The sequence below is a fragment of the Pelodiscus sinensis genome, chromosome 1, assembly GCF_052426305.1.
Source record: "Pelodiscus sinensis isolate ZL-2025 chromosome 1, ASM5242630v1, whole genome shotgun sequence".
Lineage (NCBI taxonomy): Eukaryota > Metazoa > Chordata > Testudines > Trionychidae > Pelodiscus > Pelodiscus sinensis.
The window spans coordinates 128,152,321-128,172,471 of NC_143052.1; the positions used below are offsets into that span (position 1 = coordinate 128,152,321).

At 45.0% G+C, this 20,151-nt stretch overlaps 1 protein-coding gene across 14 annotated transcripts in view; it reads right to left on the bottom strand.

Moving 5' to 3' along the window:
* The window catches only part of TSPAN11 (tetraspanin 11), a 202,058-nt gene that overhangs the window by 136,463 nt on the left and 45,444 nt on the right, over nucleotides 1-20,151 (bottom strand). Inside the window, exon 1 of one of the 14 annotated variants that reach the window (XR_016347302.1) lies at nucleotides 39-628. The exons of the other annotated variants lie outside the window; for them this stretch is intronic. The gene's annotated coding sequence lies outside the window, so the exon portion shown is untranslated. Of the gene's footprint in view, nucleotides 1-38; nucleotides 629-20,151 lie in introns of those variants that run through there. 14 annotated transcript variants of the gene reach the window in all.

Below are 20,151 nucleotides of genomic sequence, written 5' to 3' on the forward strand. Positions count from 1 at the left end.
ATACGAGTGTGTAGCAAGCTGTAAGATGTATTACTTACTATAGCGTTCTCCATTTTTAAAGGATCCCTTCAGAGGTCTTTGTGAAGTCTCAATACAAAACTGTTGCTAATCTAGCATAACTGCCAGCTCTGATCTGTAATACATTTAAGAAGGCCAGGATCCTCAGGTCCTGCAGGGGTTCTGGTATTTCAGCAGATGTTTCAACAGTGGATACTGCCAAAAGGATTAATTTTGTAGGCCACAGGGACCATGCAATTCATCAGATGATTGAATAGTATTTTCATGGATTCGCTGCAATAGGGAAACTGTTCTTCTCTCAATCCACTTTTTCCGTCATATGCATCTATTCTTGAAAAAGATATTACTGCTGCCCCACAGGACAGTCTTCTTGTAACTGGCAGAGGAATTTCAAGTTCAGCTGGCAAATAAATGAAAATTTCCTAGAAACGAAGACCACAGGGAATGCTGTCTGAGAATATATCATATGTAGATTCCAAATACAATGATAATGGAAGAGATGTAGCAGCTCCTGCTCAGCATGAACTAAGACTGGAGTATTAACACCAATATTTTGATGCCAAAATGCTGTCTGTCTGAAGAGAAATGAATAAAGCACTTGCTAACAAAAGTGGGGTAGATGGGCAGGGAGAAGCAATATTTGCCTCTTCTAAGCTTTTTAAAACACTTGTGACAGTCTGATATCTATCTAGGGCTATCCCTCAAACTATGTCAAACAGGGTTGCCAGATGGTTTAACCAAAAATACTGAACACCCTCCCCCCCCAAAAAAAAAACACCGGGGAAAAAATTCTGTTGAGGTGGAAAAAAAGGGGGGGGGGGGAGGAGGAGAGACCAAAGTTGTTGAGAAAAAAATAAAATAAAATAGCATTAAAACAGCATGGCCCCTTTCAGAGTACATGCAGAGTCAGAATAGGGATAGGAACAGGGAAGCGGTTGAGCATTAAGACCCAGGGGAGGCATTGCTTCCCCTTGGTCTTTAGGCTTTTTGCCGGTGGCCACTTTGATTTCTTGGTCAAACCAGAACACAGCTTCCCTGTGGAACCAGGTAAGCACAAGGTCCAGGGGCGGGGGGATAGGGATGTCGGGGACCGGGGGGGCGAGGGGCTGGGCCCAGTTGCTGAGTGTGTCATAGGGTTGCCAGGTGTCCGGTATTTTCACCTCCTGGCCGGAGGGGAAGGGGGGAGGAAATCAAAAAATACTGGACATTTTAGGTGTCTGGTATTTTCTGAAATTTTTTAGCAGACAGGAGGCAAAAATACCGGACTGTCCAGGGCAATACCAGACACCTGGCAACTCTAAAAATGAAGCTGGAGGGGAAAGACTAAACACATGCAATCAATCCTACAGGACAAAACTAAATAAGCAGCCAAGAAAGAGAAGTAAAACACTGGAGAGATGATTGCAGCCTGCATAGACATAACTGAGCTACCTTTAGTCAGTAGCTTGGTTAGCAATAGCCATAGCAGCACAGACGACAATGTCAACTAGTCACTCAGTTAAGTACCCTTGGTCCCAGGCAGGCTTATATGGCCTGCACTAAAGCACATGATGTTGCAGCTTCACCGCTATTAATCTTCATGCCAGCAAGCTTAAAGCTAGCTTTGGCCTGTCTACGTGTGCTGCAATCACACCTCCAACTGCTGTCTAGAAATACCCATAGATGAAGCCTCATCATACCCTGTGAAATTCATACATCACTGACCATTCCTGTAAACAGTTCCCAAATGCAGGACTAATGTGAGACAATATTATGAGACAAAAGTTATAGAAAATATAATGAAACAAAAGGGATAGAGAACAAGACGGAGAATATGTTATTGCCTCTATATAAAACCGTGGCACGCTCACATCTTGAATACTGAATACAGATGTGGTCACCTCATCTTAAAATAAGCTATATTTGGATTGGGAAAGGTTCAGAAAAAGGCAACAAAAATGATTAGGGATTTGGAACAGGTCCCATATGAAGAGAGATTAAAAAGACTTGGACTTTTCAGCTTAGAAAAAAGGAGACTAAGGGGGGATATGATAAGAGGTCTGTAAAATGATGGCTGAGGTGGAACAAGTTAATAAGGAAAAGTTATTTACTTGTTCCCCTAATATAAGACCTAGGGGCCACCAAATGAAATTAATAGGCAGCAGGTTTAAACAAACAAAAGGAAGTTTTTCTTCACATAGCGCACTATCTGTGGAACTCCTTGCCAGAGAACGTTGTGAAGACTAGGACTTTAAAAGGGTTAAAAAAAGAGAGTTAGATAGATTCATGGAGGTTGGGTCCATCAATGGCTATTAGCCAGGATGGGCATGAATGGTGTCCCTACCCTCTGTTTGTCTGGAAATAGATGGTAGGCGAGGGATCACCTGAGAATTACCCTTTGTGTCCACTCCATCTGGGGCATCTGGCATTGGCCACTGTCTACAGACAGCATACTGGGCTAGACAGACCTTTGGTCTGACCCAGGATGGCCTTTCTTATGGAATATCACAGTACAGGCAGTCCCCGGGTTACATGGATCCAACTTACATCGGATCCCTACTTACAAATGGGGTGAGGCAACCCCGCACTAGCTGCAAGGGACTGCCTGTACAATGCTTCCTAAGTGCACAGTACCCTGTAGCACAGGAGAGGACAATCATTTTTGATGGGGGCCACTCCAAGAATTTGGTAAGTGGTGAAGAGTAGGGATGTGAACAAATAGTTAGCTAGTCGATTAACTGATAAGCCTAGGCTAATCGGTTAATCTAATCAACTACTCGCATTTCCCCCATCCCAGCTTGCTGCTGCCAGTGTAACAGAGGCAGCAAGAGTGGGGAGCAGGAGCCGGTGCTGGGGGGGAGGCAGCTTGAAAGCCAGTTTCCCCCTGTACGAGATCTACAGTGCTGCCTGCCCCTCCCCTCTGAGCAGCGGGGGTGGTGGTGGTGTAGGGGTGGCAGCCACAGAGCAGCCTCTGTCCTCAGCCAGCGCTGGTACTGCCATAGACAGAAGCTGCTTTGGGGCAGCCTCCCCCAGCTCCTCCCCCGCCCCACAGCCTCTGTTCACAGGGAGCTCAGGCCCCCCACAGACAGGGACTGCTGTCACCCCGCAATACTGCCTCTGTATCAGAAGTCAGAGTGTTGGGGGGGAAAGAGGCTGAAGTACCAGAGGCTCCAGCCAATGGGAACTGCAAGATTGCGCTGTGGACGGAAGTTGCATGCACATCCTCTTCCTCTCCCTCCCCCCACAACACCTGGCTCACAGAGTTCAGAAAGCTGCTCTGAGCAGCCTGCAGGGGCAGGGCAGGCAGGGAACTGGGCTGGATCTGGTGGCTTGGTGTGATGGATGTAGCCTGCAGATCGTATTTTACCCGCCCCACTTCAATACCACAACTCACCTATTGGACTGAGGCATTCTGCAGAAGATAGGTCTTTTAAAAAAAAAAATCAAGGAAAAAGCTACAGAATAATCTTCTGAAACAAGCTTCTTAATTAGAAGTCAAACTAAATATTCCATTGCACACACAGGACTAGCCCATATTGTAAACTATAAAGGTATCGGCCTCCTTTATAGGTATTCCTATAAAGCATTAGGAAGCTGCAGAAGATCAACAAGAGCATTCAGAGAAAGGTACTGCATGCTTTCTACACAGTAACAGCCCTCAGGATGCTCATTGCTCTCCTTTTACATTCCTGCAATAACTATGCAAAAGTACAATCAAACTCACTCTGCTATATACGAGGAAAAACTCAGAGCCTAGCAATAACTGCAAACTACAAGAGATGTGTCAGAATCATAGCAGAAATGCTTCATCTGCAATTCTGTATACAAATATTACACACACACACACACACACACACACACACACACACACACACACACACACACACACACGAATTTCCCACCAGTAGCTATAGGGCAGACCTAGGATGATGTCCCTTATTTATCACCGTACAAAGAAAAGGACATCATCACCAGATGCTCCGGTGCTTATGGTGTCATTTCCACCAAAGCAACTTAAGCATTAAACCAGAGCTTGAAATATGTGTAAAACACATATTAGCTGGATGACAAAGCCTACTACAGTAAGACTCCAATTGTCCGGCATCTAGTGATCCGGTACTCCTGATAGGCCGGCACCACTGGAACCCGGAATTGCTCCAGCCAGCCAGACAACTGGAGCTCCTGTGAGCCCCACACACGCTCAGGGTCCAGGAGAGGAGAGGAGAGGAGAGGAGGGGATTATACCCCTGTGACAGGTCTGCCGGGACCCGCACTGCGGAAGGCTGGGGGGGCAGGGAACGGCGCAGTGAGGGGCAAACCCTCCACCATTTTGCAGGGAGGCGAGGGAAGCCCTGCGCAGCCACCGGCAACAGGCCAGCTGGGGTTGCAAGCGGCGGACTCAGGGAAGCGGTGGGGCAGAGCAGCTGGGGTGCTGCCAGGTTGGTCCCGCAGTGCCGCCCCTCGTCTCGCCCCCTCTCCTCCGCCACCACTTGCAGCCCCAGCTGGCCTGTAGCAGGCGGCTGTGTGGGGCTTTCCCCCACCTCCTTGCAAAACGGCAGAGGGTTCGCCCCTTGCCACGCCGTTCCCCCCACGCAGAGCCATCACAGGCCCCCACCGGAGTACCTCCTGATACTCCGGCATATCCAATAATCCGGCACCCCCTGGGTCCCAAAGGTGCCGGATTATCGGAAGTTTACTGTAGCTAGAAGTAATTATGGAAGACATGTAGGGGTGGGCACTGACAAGAGCCAGAGGCAGGGCCTGGGACAAGAAGCTGTCTATGATTTCCTATCTTCCTCCCACTGGCGCTTCCTGGACTTGGCCCAGAGGGAGAAGAAAGGGAGAGCTGCACAGGCTAATTGGCCACAGCTGTGCTGGGTGGCCTGGCTGAGTGGGGGTGGGCCAGCTCTGTATGCTGCCCAGACCCAGCAGAGCTTCCTGCCCTCTTCTCTCCCCTTAGTCTGACACCAAGGACGCGGGGTAGGGATCTGGGGCAGGAGGGGCCACTTACCTGGGCCAGTGACAGGCAAAATAGCAAGACTTATCCCCAGTTGACCACTCCTGTGGTGGTATGGCTACCCACAAGTGGTCAATCTGCAAAGCTTTGCAGATAGCTTCCTGCAACCAGTGGTGACTGTAAGTAAGCATCCATCCACTCAGCCCCCTCCCTTTTCATGTTATGGAAAACAATCAAATTCCAGACACATCCCATTTCCCTGGCACAATCAAACCCTGACCTTGCTTTAAGTTATGATGAGAGGAAGCTATGTACTAAATTTGGTGGTGCTAACTCCTAAAGTTTAAGAGGTATTCTTGAACAGACAGACTCAGACAGGTGGACAGACTCATGGACAGATGCACAAATATCTTTTTATATAATGAAAATCAGTAAACACACATTTTGAAAAACCTGGAAATCAATTGTGACGCAAAGGAACAAGTACTGCTGAATTACTTCTGTTAGGATTTTTATTTTTAGTGATTAGGCATCCATTATCTTCCCATTTCTGAATGTCAGCAGAAAATTCTCATTATTAATGACCACACAGCCTAGCCACAAAGCCAGTCCACTCCTAACTCCTCTCTTCTCCTTCCAGTGACAACATTATATTTGATTCAACATGACTTGCCTTTCATAAAAGACTTTCCAGAATATGAACTACAGATTTCAAGTGTACTGCCTACAGCTAATTTTTGCTTGTGGTGTGCAACTGAAGTGAAAGAGAGCAGTTATGCATTAATTCATGTAAATGTGTTAGCGAGACAATTTTAGCAATACCAAAGGTGTCAAAGCCCAGAGATATAACCTAGATTTGAAAGATTTGGGGAAAAAAAAGAATTAAACTCATTTCACATTTTGTCTTGTGATGCAATTTTTACTGTAACCATCGGGGTAAATTGGCCAGTGATCCAAGTTGCATACAGAACATACATTAGTCAGTAAGTGATTGTAAGCAGGGCCAAAGTGGACTCAGCTGTACCATTCTAATATTTATTTTGCACAGCCAAATGATTTCAACTCCATCAGGTCATTCCAAATTTAGAAATAAGTAAGTATGAAGGAGGGAGAAGGGAGAATTGTAGTTGAAAGTATAGCTAGCCACAGAGGATATTCTAGGGATATGTCAAGAAGCCTGCTATGGGTGTTCAGAGATGGTTTAAGCCTGTGGTTCTCAACTGGTGGTCCATGGTGACTTTTTTGATGGTCCACAGGAACATTGTCCAAAGTCACACAGCGTGAGAGGCACCGCCATTAGGCTGTTTTACACCGTGTTCACAAACACGCAGCGCATCATCCATAGTGTCACCTAGGACATAACCGCGTTGTGTTGCCAGTAACGTCTGTCTGAGGCTCTGAGCGTCAGTGTAGCTGCTGCTGTTGTGCTGAGCAGTTGTTGTGCTACATGTGCTGTTTTACAGGTGTGGTGTAGTTTGTTTATAATGGCAACGACAGGAAGAAATGTCAAGTGCAAGTATTCGGAGGACTACGTCAAATTCGGCTTCACTTGTCAAGAAAAAGAAGGCATGGATTTGCCACAACATGTTATTTGTTTCAAAGTCTTGGGGAATGACTCAATGAAGCCAGCTAAGCTGAAACTCCATCTTGAAAAGTGTCACCCCAACTTGTTGCAAAAAGATGAAAATTATTTTGAGCAGCGGTTATCAGGTCACAAGTGTATTCTACAATAAGACAAGCAATGCAGTGCGCACTTCCTACATTGTTGCATACAAAGTTGCACAGGCCAAGAAGCCTCAGATCATCGTAGAGCAACTCGTGCTCCCCTGTGCAAAAGAGATGGTGCGGCTTGTTCTTGGCGAGGAAGCAGCAAGGAAACTGAATGATATATATGTCTCTAATGACACAGTATCGAGACAGATAAATGAAATATCACAGCACATCAGTGAACAAAATAAAGTCTCCATTGATTGCCATACAATTGGATGAATTGTCCGACGTCACACTGTGCTCTCAGCTATTGGTGTTCGTACGATACATGGTTGAGGGAGACTTCAAAGACAAGTTTCTTTTTTGTAAGACTCTTGATACCACCACAAAGGCTCAGGATGTGATGGAAATTGTTAATTTCTTTGAAGAACATGGTCTGCATTGTTTAAATTTCGTGGGTGTCACCACTGATGGTGCACCTGCCATGCTGGGCTCAAGATCGGGCTTCCAAACGCTGGTGAAACAGCGTGCTCCAATGGTAACCAGAGTTCATTACTTCATTCATAGGGAAGCTTTGGCATCAAAAACATTGCCTGATCAACTGAACGCCGTTTTCAAAGGGTTGGTGAAAGTGGTGAATCACATCAAATCATCAGCTCTGAAACCAGGCTGTTCAAAAGATTTTGCCTGGACATGGGTTCCGACTTTGATGCGTTGCTGTTCTACACTTCTGTACAGTGGTTGTCAGCAGGGAACGTACTCAAGAGCTTTTCAATTGACAGAGGAGTTGGATTTATTTCTCCAGGCTCAAGGGAAAGAGGAATTCTGAAATGTGCTGACAGTCAAATTTAGAACTTGCGTATATTGTCGATATTTTTGGACACTTGAACAAACTGAATCTTCAGCTGCAAGGGAAAGGTGCAAATCTGTTCTCTCACCAAAGCATCATCAAGGTTTTTCTTGACAAACTGGAACTCTGGATCGTAAGAGGCAATAATTTGGTTCAATTTCCATATGTGAATGCCATGCTCGGGGAAAAGGAAGCCATTCGGATGCAAATTCTCTATCATTTACGGACGCTATGAGACGAATTTCAATTATACTTTTCAGAGGTGGACAGGACAAAGGATGGATTATCTGTCATCAGGAATCCATTTACAACAGATGTTATAAGTGTTCCAGAGAATCTGCAGGAGGAATTCTTGGATCTGAAAAATGATTTTGTGACTCAAGACGTGTACTCAACAGTCTACCATAGAGAAATTTTGGGCCAGCGTGACTGGGAGTTACCCAAATCTGTCAGTACACGCAGTCAGATTTCTTTTGCCATTTGCATCAACATATATGCGAGAGACTGGAATTTTGTGTTTGTTGCATATTAAGTCCAAACAGAGGAATCGGCTTGCAGTGGAAAGCGATATTTGTTGTACATTATCAAGTCCCACTCCAAACACTGAAAAGCTTGTCAGTGAGAAGAGGAGAATCCAAAAATTTGTTAGTAAGAAATAAATTTCAAACCAAAATGTTCTTTTTTATCATGTCTCAAAAAGGAGGTGGTCCACGAAAATTTTTTGATTGGTCTGGTGGTCCGTTGACTGAAACAAGTTGAGAACCACTGGTTTAAGCGGTTGAAAGGTGGCTCACTGGAAGGATCAATATACAACAAATCCCCGACCTCTAATAATTCTTAGAATATGAAGATCACACAGCCTCTCTTCTGAGTTTTGTACAAAAATGTTGTCTGTCCAAAGAGCTTTCAACATTGGCAAAGCCTAGAGGCAGTCAAAATTAGGCCAACTAGCTTCTAAAAAGTTTACTGATTATTACAAAACATGTTTGAGGAGGTTTTCCTGATTCTAACATGAAAGATTACAACTTGTCCAATAAAGCGATTAGCTCAACGGTTCCCCTGAAGTGAGAACAGTGCACTGCGAATGGTATGTGGAACATTTGGGGAGACAGAGAATGTGGGCTGTTGGGAGGGTCAAACAGGGGTTCATGAGTAGGGTTGCCAGATACTTTCACAAAAAATCCCGAACATGGCAGGGAAAAAATTGGTCAAGGAAAGGAAAAGGAAAAGGACCAAACTGAAGGGGAAGGAAAAAAAAAAAAAAAAGAGGTCACTGCACCTTTAAATTCCCACACTCTCCCACCAAACACAGAGGGGGAAATAGGTCCGCTGTTTTACATGTCCGGTATTTTCTGGGTTTTTTAAACTGGCCTGTCCGGACAAAAACCGGACACCTGGCAATCCTATTCATGAGGGCTAGTGGGGAATGACAGGCGCTGATTGGGAGTGGAGGGGCAGGGAAGTGCAGAGATACAGGGAGGATGGCAAGCCACATAAGGATAGAGGATGCACAGAAACAGAGACTGGGGGATGGAGGTAGTGAGTGTCTGAGTGGAGGTGGAGGGGCACATGTCTGACTGAACGAGAGAGGCTAGGGGGTCAGCCAACATCCACATGCCAGAAGCTCCTTAACATTCCCTTTCCACACCCCAAAAACTTGCTCCATATTTTTCCCACCCATACTGCCCAACCCTGCAAGTTCATATCCAGGAACCTTCCCAGCAATTACTTCCTTCCTCCTCAGCTCCTCTGTTAGTCCTGACTCCCCCAATCCTTTGCACTACAGGAAATATGGCTCTGTTTCCCTCATGTATTCCCTCCCTTTGGGGAATCTGGCATTGGCCACTGTCGGCAGACAGGGTAATGGGCTAGCTGAACCTTTGGTCTGACCCACTATGGCCGTTTTTATGTTCTACTGTAGTTTAAATTCATTATTACTTGGAGTTCTATATTATCATACCTAGCAAGCAATCTATTGGTCAAAAATTTTCTGAATCTTTTTTTTGTCTGTATTGTTACAGATGTACTGACAGATATTTCGAAACAAATGATCAAAAATAACTGAACCTGACATGTTATTTTGACAAATAAAATACACAAAATTTTGCAGAATTTGAAAGTATTTTGTGCAGAATTTTAATTTATTTGGCACAGGATTTCCCTAGGAGTAGATGTTGCTCTCTTGCGAATGGGAGAGCTCCATGTCATTGCACGCGGAAGGGGATGTGTCCAGAAGGCTCTCTGTTAAGATGCAGTCCAAACTATATTAATAGGTGCGTCAAAAGATGTGGTCCAACAATAATAAAACTAAGAATCCCTGAGCTATGTGGATAGGGCAACGTATCACCACTCTTTCCCATCCCCTAATAAAATGGTCCCGAAACGTTTAAGGATACCTCTCTTACTCCATCTGCCCCCCAAGAGGAGCCGTGACTATGTTGAAAGGGATGAGGACAGGGGTAGAGCAGGTCTGGAGGGGTCTGGGGCAAGAAGTGGGGCTGTGGCCAGGGGCCAAGCCTAGGGGTGCAGGCAGAAGTGGAGCCATAGCCGGGCTGCGGAGGGGTCTGGCAGGCAGGTGCACAGCCAGGCACGGCTCTGCTCCTGGCCTAACCCCCAGCCTTAGGCCCAGGCTGATAATGGAGCTATGGACAGCAGTTGAGGCTGGCATGGGGCTGGAAGTAGAGCTGCACCAAGGCTGGTGATGGGATCAGGTGTAGAGCAAGGAGCTGGGGATGCAGCTGGGAGCAGGACCTTAGCAGAGCTGGGGACTAGGTGGCCCTCCCGAGTGGGGGCTAGTCAGGGCCCACCCTTGTTCTTCCAGACATTCCTCTATGGCTCCTAAAGGGGACCTCAGTATTAATAAACGAGAACACCCTCAGAATGCAGGAAAAAGTCACTGAGCTGAAAAGTTTAGCCACATACTTTATTTGCTCTCGTGTTATTCATATGGACAATGGAGTGCTATTTAAGGGAGTATATTATACTATTGCTGCCAGTTATTCTTACCACACTAAGTTTCATTAAAACCAATCTAAGTACTCTGTGCATTTCAAAGAGAATCCGTAAATAAAATACAGACTGAAACTACGCCAGCTGCTTACTCAATAATGTCTATCTCCTAAGCAGCAGCAACAGCAGCCATATTAGCCTTACTTTATAGTAATGTTTTAACTTAGCACATCAGAACTCAAAGGGAGAGCAATCATCAACATGGTGAAATACTTTGAAAGGCACATCATGACCTTCACATGAAGCAGCAAGGACATACAATGAATTCCTTTCTCAAGAGGAAACCTGATGAAACATGAAGCTCTAAGAGCAGAACAGAAATTCCCAACCATCTCATATGGATTAAAAAGTAAAGATCAGAAAGGCTGTGTTTTAAATTACGAGTTCCTAAATTACACCCACAAAATGTGTGCGCCCATGCACACTGGTCTATTCTGCATATAACACATACATGCTTGCCTATATGCACACTTTACTGTTTTGAATGCACATTTGCTAATTTGCATGTGAGTGAAGGAACATTTTGCTGATGGAATTGACTTGCGGGTGCTGGATTTTGAGCATTTTAGCCCTACTTTGCTCATATTCATTTTTTACATCAGAAATATTATATTGAAGAAATACTAATAAAAAATGCTGCATTTGAAACTATTTTGTAGGACTACATCACAATCTTGGTACCGGTCTCAAGATGCTTAAGCAACAATTTCAAAGCAGTATCTAAATTAGTGCATTCAAAAGCTGTTGTGCTCCTTCATTCCCTAGCAGAAAAATATATATATTCCCAGAAGCACTCAGGCATTTGCAAATCAAACTAATAGCATGTCTAACTACCCAGTTTGTGTGGCATATGGACTTTCTAGATGCTGGCACACATGTTGAGGTTGTTTTGAAAACCTATCACCAGTAGTATTCATCTTATCTGTTACCATAAAGAAGTTCCATTGTTATCAATCCCCAATAACTCAAAAATCATGAGTCAGGACCCAAAAATATGACACTGGCTTACAAGTCATAAAATATTTCAAAGTAAATAAATAAACTGGGGGTTTTCTTTGTAGGTCTCTCTTTACTGAGCCTGTAGTGTGCACGTGGTTCATGTTTTCAACCTTTTCTTCAACAGCCTTAAAAGATAGAGAAACTCTCATGTGGGGGGAGGAAGAAGCAGTTATGCTCATGCAATCTCTTGATTCCAGCAGCTAGGGCTTTAAAGGGAAAAAAACTCACTAAATGTTGCCACGACTTCTGATAAAAATAGCTAGAGCTGGCAACACTGCTACTCTTAAATGGTGCATAAGCACTCAAAAAGAAATAGGCCTTTCATAAACAAAGGTCTTATCCTCCCATAAAGAGGTAGAGTAGCTTCAAAATCATCATGGTGCATAAGTGGACCACTCCTATTGCCTTACCCTCAGAGTTGCAGTATGCTGCACTCCATGGACCAGTACAATGGGACACAGTACCATAGCTCTGCCTACGTTCTGTCCCTTCCCGCCCATTCCCAGGCACTGGGGGAAGCTATGAGGAAAGGGACAAGAGAACATCATGCCCTGAGGCACAGACTTCAATCCTGTTCATCCTTTTCATAGGTAACAGAGGCGTAGAGAGAAAGGTTCCTTATTCCAACCTTCATTGGTAAGGGACCAGAAGAATCCATGTCACCAAACTTGGGGTCACCAAATGAAATTAATAGGTAACAAGTTTAAAAACAAACAAAAGGAAGTTTTTCTTCACACAGTGCACAGTCAACCTGTGGAACTCCTTGCCAGAGGATGTTGAGAAGACCAGGACATGAACAGGGTTAAAAAAAGAACTAGATAAATTCATGGAGGTTTGGTCCATAGATGGCTATTAGCTAGGATGGGTAGGAACGGTGTCCCTAGCCTCTGTTTGTCTGGAAATGGATGGCAGGAGAGGGATCATGTGAGGATTACCTGTTCTATTCACTCCCTCTGGGGCATCTGGCATTGGCCACTGTTGGAAGACAGGATACTGGGCTAGATGGACCTTTGGTCTGACTATTCTTAGGGTTATTCTTATGCTCATGTGAATGGTATGGCTATTCTTATGCTCATGTGAATGAGATCTGGTTACAAATATTATAATAATTTTGTCCATTTGTATTTTTAACATATTATTAAATATACAGCAACTCTTATTCGATCATCTCTAACATTAGTTGTTCAAGAACTGACATTAGGCATGCAACAGAGCCTCACAAAAAGCTACACTAGTTCTGTCACCCAGTACACTGGGTATTTTGGTTTTCACTTGACCCAGGAACTATGAAAACAGAAAGGTCCAATATTAGCATGCAGCATTTATAGCAGGCAAATGCAAAGAAAAGCTGTGTTACGAATGAAAGGAACAGCAGACTGAACAGAGATGTTGATTTATATTATCAAAATGTTGTGCTGCCAAAAAATTAAGCAAATGTCTCAATAAAACACTACACTAGGTACAGAGTGTACAGCGCAGTCTATCCATAAGGGCGTGTTAGGAAAAAGCTAACCATGAGAGGTCTTTGCAACAGGAAGAAGAAACAGCAAGCAGAATATGCATATCTAAAGTAAATCACACTGAATGGAAACACTAATCTTCCATGAGTGCCAGGTGGCAAGGCAGAATCGAGGGCAGCAATGAATTACTCAGGGCTACAAAAGAAATAACCAATTAATTTTTCCTTGAAGTTGATTATGCTGAAGTGAGTTTTAGCTAATGGATTTAAAAGTTCAGTGAGGAATTCACACATGCCTCAGTGCCATATTTATAATGTGCTCTACAGCCTGAGTAAGGTTTTTTTCGAAATGTTTCTTCAGACTGCCTGGCTGTGAAATTGTGCCTGTCAAGGTATTCTCAATAGTTCGTCTCTTGCGTGGTATGACACAAAGATTCTACCCAAAGGTCATTTCCCTAAATAAATAGATTATAAAGGCAATGCAGTACTACAAACTTTAGCTCCTAATACAGATGTAATAGTGTAGTTGATTAACCAATTAACTGAGAAGCAAAAGCTTATCGGTTAATGCTATAGACTACACACATTCCCCCTCTGCCAAGACATTTTTAGCAGGCTGACCAGTAGCCTGACTCAGTTAGGGTTGCCAGGTGTCCAGTATTGTACTGGACAGACCAGTTAAAAAATAGAAAATACCGGACATGTGCAATGTCCGGTATTTTCTGATTTTTCCGGCTGCGCACTGGACAGAAGCCTGGCGAGAGCGTGGCTGGGAGTCCCAGTTGGGAGGCAGGGCCACAATTGCTGCCGGAAGCCCTCAATTGGTTGAGTGTGAGGAGGAGGGGAAGCCTCCTCCTCGCTCATGCGTCACCAGGAGCTCACGCGGGACAGGCAACAAGTGCCCAGGTCAGTCCCTCTCCCCGCCGGTCAATTTGCTCACCCCCCCTTCCCGGCCAGCTAGTTCTCTCCCACTTCCCCTCCTGATCTTCCTTGGCCAGCCCCCCTGCACCTCCCCCAGCTCTGCTTCCCGCCAGCCCCTTCCTCTTCCTCATCTCCCCCGGCCAGCGCCACTGCACCTCTCTCCGCCCCTGCCCCCACTAGCTCTGCTTCCGCCCCCCCACTGCACCTCCCCCGCCAGCAGCTGCCAGCCCTGCCCCCCCCTCCCAGCTGTGCTTCCCACTCCCCCTGCCTCCCAGCCCCCCCTTCCAGTGCTGCTGCATCCCGCTCCCCCGCCAGCTCGGCTTCCCGCTCCCCCTTCCTCCTAGCCACCCTCGTGGCCCTCGATCCCCCCCCCCCCCGCAGCTGTGCTTCCCTCCCCTCCTTACTCCCAGCCAGCCCCATCCCCTTCCAGCTGGTCTCCCCTCCCCCAATATCCTGCAGCCAGCCTCGCTCCACCCAACCCCCCCCCCCCCGACAACCAGCCCTGCTTCCCGTTGCCCCCCCACCCATCTCCCCCGGCCAGCCGCATTGCTGCCGCTGCTTCCCTCCCCCCACCATTAGCTGTTTCCAGGCCCCCTGCCCCCTTCCTGGCCAGGGCCTCTCCCTTCCTGGCCAGCCCCCCCCCTCCCCAAATGAAGCATGTTCGGGGTTTTGTTTTTTTAAATGATTACCTAGTAACTGCTAGCAGTGATCCAGGTTCTCAGAGGTTGTGTGTGGGGTTTTTGTTTTTTGTTTAAAAAGCTCAACAACTTTGGTTCCCCCCCCCCCCCAATAAACTTTAAATGCAGAACCATAGTGGGGGTAGGTCCCGGACCCAATGAGAGCTAGGACTGAGCCTAGGGTTGCCAGATGGCTGAAAGAAAAATACCAAACCTTCCCCCCTCCCTTCAACAAATTTTTTTCCCAGTGGGGTGTTTTTGTGGGTTTTTTTTGGGGGGGGGGGGGGAAGGTTTGGTATTTTTCTTTCAGCCATTTGGCAACCCTAGGCTCAGTCCTAGCTCTCATTGGGTCCAGGACCTACCCCCACTACAGTTCTGCATTTAGAGTTTATTAGGAGCCAGGCAGGCAGGCAGCCCAGCTCAGTTCTGGCTCATGCCGGGTCTGGGAGCTCAGCCTGCACCAGACAGAGGCTACTACCACCCTGCACTGCTGCCTCTGTATCAGAGGCAGCAGCACAGGGCAACAGGCAGCCAGTCCGTGAGGGGAGCTGGATTTTAAACTGGCTCTACTCGCAGATCAGCTCCCACCTGGCACCCTGCGCTGCTGCCTCTGATAGAGAGGCAGCAGCGCAGAGTGGTAGGGGGCTCCTTAGGAGTGGGGCCAGAGCACATTGGCTGCCAGCCCCACTCCCAGGGACTATAGCTAATCGAGTAACCGATAAGAATTAATTATGTTAATCTGCTATTCAGTTAACCAATATTTAACATCCCTAGCTCCTAGCACGTGCCACTAAGGGCTTATAGTCCACATGTACGACAAACACTACCAGCCTCAGCACCTGATCCAAAGCCTATTGAAGTCAGCGTGCTTTTATTGATCTCAGTGGACTTTGAATCAGGTCCACTTCTGAAATCTCGTTCACTATTTGCATTTTTGTGCACTTAAATACCTTTGAAAATGTGGTTCATCATGCTTACTATAAAAACATGTCATTTTTAACCTGGTCTTTTAAACAACTAAATACACTTCAGAGAACAAAATATTTTGTGTTATTACACTTGAGGAGTTTCCTTAACAGGAAGAATTAAAAGGACAGACTTTTACTGTGCTTCTTGTTAGGCATTCTTACCTCAGCAGGTTAACTGTCAAAATATCAGCAGAAAGGCTGTTGAAATGCTTTTTGCTGGTCCAAGAAAACCTACATTTGCAATAAACACGGAGACAATGCAATTTTATCCTGCTGCATTTTTCAACAAAACTTGATGTGCTCCAGGCTTTTACCAGTCTTCATAAGTGGAAAGGCCAGTAGCTATAAATGTCAGCCAGTGTCAGTATTACAGCAATGACTGCTCTGTGAAACCTATCCCCTGTTCTCTGATCCATTCTGACGTGCTGTGGTTTTTCAGCATCATAATTGGTATTGTGATAAACAAACATGAGCTTGTAAAAATTAGCAGTGGCTTCAGACATTGTGCTTTGATTCACTAAGGAATTTTCCATTCCTCTGTACCAAAGACTATCAATGCTCAGTTTGGGTTGGAGAGAAATTTTCTCACATGGATCAAAAATTGCGTGAAGGACCAATTACTTCATATAGGGGAATGGAAGGCAAGAATGACCCTGATCCAAAGGATAAGAAAGTGGACTGGGATTGAGAAAACTGGGTTTTATGCTAGGCTCGGACATCGATCTGCTCTCTGAACTTGGGCAAATCACTTCACTTCTCTCTTTCCTCACCCAACTTTGTCTTGTCTATTTTAATGGTAAACTTTTCCAAGATGTTTCTTATATAGCAAAACTTGTAAAGTGGTCAGACATTAATATGTGTAGCATGTGATAAAGATATCTGCCCAGATAGACACAAAGTGCTAATAAACAGCATCATGCATCATGTTAGGGGCAAATGCCTTTAACGGCGTGCTCCAGAGATTGTAATTGGCCCCAGTTTTATTTAACATTTATTCATGATTTGGAAAATAAGTGGACAAGCAGCACATAAATAAAATCCACAAAGGACAAGGGTCTTAAAAATACACTATAACAAAGGAACAAAACATACTAGCTTTAAAAAATTGGACAATAGGGGAAAAATAAGATTAAACATTGAAAAAATGCAAGCTGGGGAAAATTCATCTGAAAAAGATATTTTGTTGGTTTTATTTGATTGAATTTTAATGAGGATTGGTCTTTCATTATTTTACCATAATTATTTTCTTAATATGTTGTTCAGCTCCCTAGGCCCCTTGACAGGGTTAGGAAGGAAATTAATAGGAGGAAGAAACTCAGAAAGGAATACCACAAAATGAGAGAGGAGTGGGACAGCAAATTAGATGCAAACTTAAAATATGATGCGGTAGGTGGGGACCAGTATGGTTTTGAACATCATTTCACAGATCTAGGTACTGCTATGCCTCTTTGGCAAAGTACTTAAGGACATGCCTGACTTTAAGTACCAGAGTAGCCCCACTAACGAATCACATCCTTAGAAGTTACATAAGAACAGCCATCCTGGGTCAGTCCAAAGGTCCATCTAGCCTAGTATCCTGTCTGCTGACAGTGGCCAATGCCAGATGCCCCAGAGGGAGTGAACAGAACAGGTAATTATCACATGATCCCTCTCCCGCCATCCATTGCCAGCCTCTAACAAACAGAGGGTAGGGACACCATTCCTACCCATCCTGGCTAATATTTTTTCAAGAAGAATGGCTCTTGTGCAAGAGGGGGTTTTTTGTGCAAAAAGGAACCATTTACACAGCTCTTTTGTGCAAAAGCCTCTTGCATTAAAACGGCTGCTAATTAATTATACAAACGAAGCACGGTGATATTCTATTCCACGCTTCATTTGCGTAAGCTTTTGTGGAAGAAGGCTGCAGTATAGACGTAGCCAAGGAGGAGTTCCACAGGTGATTGTGCACTGTGAGAAGAAAAACTTCATTTGGTTTATTTTAAATCTGCTACCTATTAATTTCATTTGGAGACCTCTAATTTTTATATTATGGGAACAAGTAAATAAACTTTCCTTATTCACTTTTTCCACCTCAGTCATCATTTTACAGACATCTGTCATTCCCCCCCGCCAGTCTCCTCTTTTCTAAGCTGAAAAGTCCAAGTCTTTTTAACCTCTCTTCATATGCGACCTGTTCCAAACCCCTAATCATTTTTGTTGCCCTTTCCTGAACATTTTCCATGCAAATATAGCTTTTTAAGATGAGGTGACCACATCTGTATGCAGTATTCAAGATATGGGCATACCATGGTTTTATATAGCGTCAATAAAATATTCTCTGTCTTCTTCTCTATCCCTTTTTAAATAATTCCTAACATTGTTTGCTTTTTTGACTGGTTCTGCCCATTGAGTGGATATTTTCAGAGAATTCTCCACAATGGCTCCAAGTAGTTGTAGTTAAATTAGTCCGCATCATATTTTATGTATAGTTGGGATTATTTTTACCAGTGTGCATTACTTTACATTTATCAGCATTAAATTTCATTTGCCATTATGTTGCCCACTTACTTTGTTTGGGTGAGATCTTTTTTAAACTCTTCACAGCCTTCTTTGATCTTAACTATCTTGAACAGTTTAGTATCATCTGCAAATGTTGCCACCTCATTGTTTACCACTTTCTCCAGATCATTTGTAAATAAATGAAATAGGATTGGTCCCAGGACAGACCCTCTCTCTATTCTGAAAACTTATCGTTTATTCCTACCCTTGGTTTCCTGTCTTTTAACCAGTTATCAGTCCATGAAAGGACCTTCCCTCTGTGCCTTTTAATTTCTGTTTAACCAACCTCCTCATTTTTGTTCAGCACATATTTCAATACTTTGGTTGATCAGACCTCCATTGTCGTATGTGATTATGCCTTGAATACTGGGCTTCATTCTCTTTTCACATTAGTTTTAAACTGGAGTGATACCAGAATCAAATGCAGCGTGGATGATCTAAGCACACTGAATCATGCCGATGAACTCACATTCTCTTGTGGAAGACAGAGAAACATAGCAGTCAGAACCAATATTGATAAAGTATGTGATCCTGTCGCAAAGCTGATAAAGCTTTTTGCTGGGGCTGCCTTGACACCTGCTGCTGTTCTCATCCCAAGTCCTGTTTCAAAGGAGGGCAAACAACAGACATGTTGATACCTGGCTTGAAAGCAGAATCTCTACACAAGCCTGAGGTCTTTGAGTTTGTTCTGGAGTTCTGACTCCAGGGTAAACAGACAAATAAATGACTTACTATAGTTATACTGAACACTCATTGTAGTAGTCAGACCCATTTTGGGTTGTTTGGGTATTGAGATAGTTGACAAATGCTGGAAGACAGGATATGCATCATTAAAATATGCAAATGACTTACTAGGTAAAAAGATTATTGTGTACACTACATAACCACAAACTTTTCAGTAAAGAAAAATAAGTAGAGAACATTGCCTGTCTTTATGGAAGAGTCCAATGATCTAACTAGCTCAGGGTGAGCAATAATTTTTGATGGGGAAGCTACTCCAAGAGTTTGGTAAATGGTCAAGGGCCTCACTCTTCCATGATATTAATGGAGGAGGTGCGGGGGTTTGAGATGGACGTTGAGTGCAGAAGTTAGCCTGGAGTAAGGGACTGAAGTGTAGGAAGGGGGTGTGAGATCTGGGAGGGAGTTTGGGTGAAGAAGGGGGTTGTCACCTGGAGTAGAGAAGGGTTGTACGAGGTGAGGATGTAAAGGAGTAGTCGACCAGTCGACTACCCGATAAGCAGGAGCTTATTGAGTAGCACTACCGACTACTCACTCATCTTCCTCCCCCCTGCATTTTTAAAGGGAGGCCGGCAGGAGAGGACGTTGGCTGAATCCCTGATCTGGGGTCTCAGCACAAACCCACACCTCCTGCTCACTGCCGCTCTGCATTTGTAAAGGGAAGCCGGCGCGAGTGCTGAGACCCGGGACCAGGGATTCAGCCAGTGTCCTCTCCTGCTGGCTTCCCTTTAAAAATGCTAAGTGGTAGCAGAAGGTTGTGATGAGACGACAGCTCTGAGCTGGAGTGAGCACTGACACTGCCCTTCCTTATTGACTAATTGAGTAGTTGATGGAAATTCCATTGACTACTTGATTAGCCACTTAACTGCTACTTAAGATTCCTACTATGAGGGGCTGCAGGGTTTGTGAGGGGGTTGTGATCTGGGTCAGGAGTGTAGGAAAAGGGGCAGGGATTTTGGTTGTGACTACAGTTAGGGGTTGGGATGCAAGGTCTGAGAGGAGTCTGTGACCAGGAGTAAAAGTGTTGGAGGGGTGTGCAGGTTATGGGGGGGGGGGGCATAGGTGCAAAAGCAAGGGTGCAAAGAGTTTGGGTTACATGGGCCAGGGATGCAGAAGGGGGGCAGAGGATTGGGGCAGGGAGGGGTTGAAGTGCCAGAGGCAGGTTTTGTTTGGGAAGTGCTTATCTGGGCAGATCCTGGCCAGCAACCCTACCTAGCACATTCCTCAGCCAGGCAGGGGCCAGGTGTGCTGCTCTGAATGCTGCGAGGGGGGAGGGGGAGACGGGGAGAGGAACTTTGCACACTACTTGTCCTGCAAATAGGCAGCTC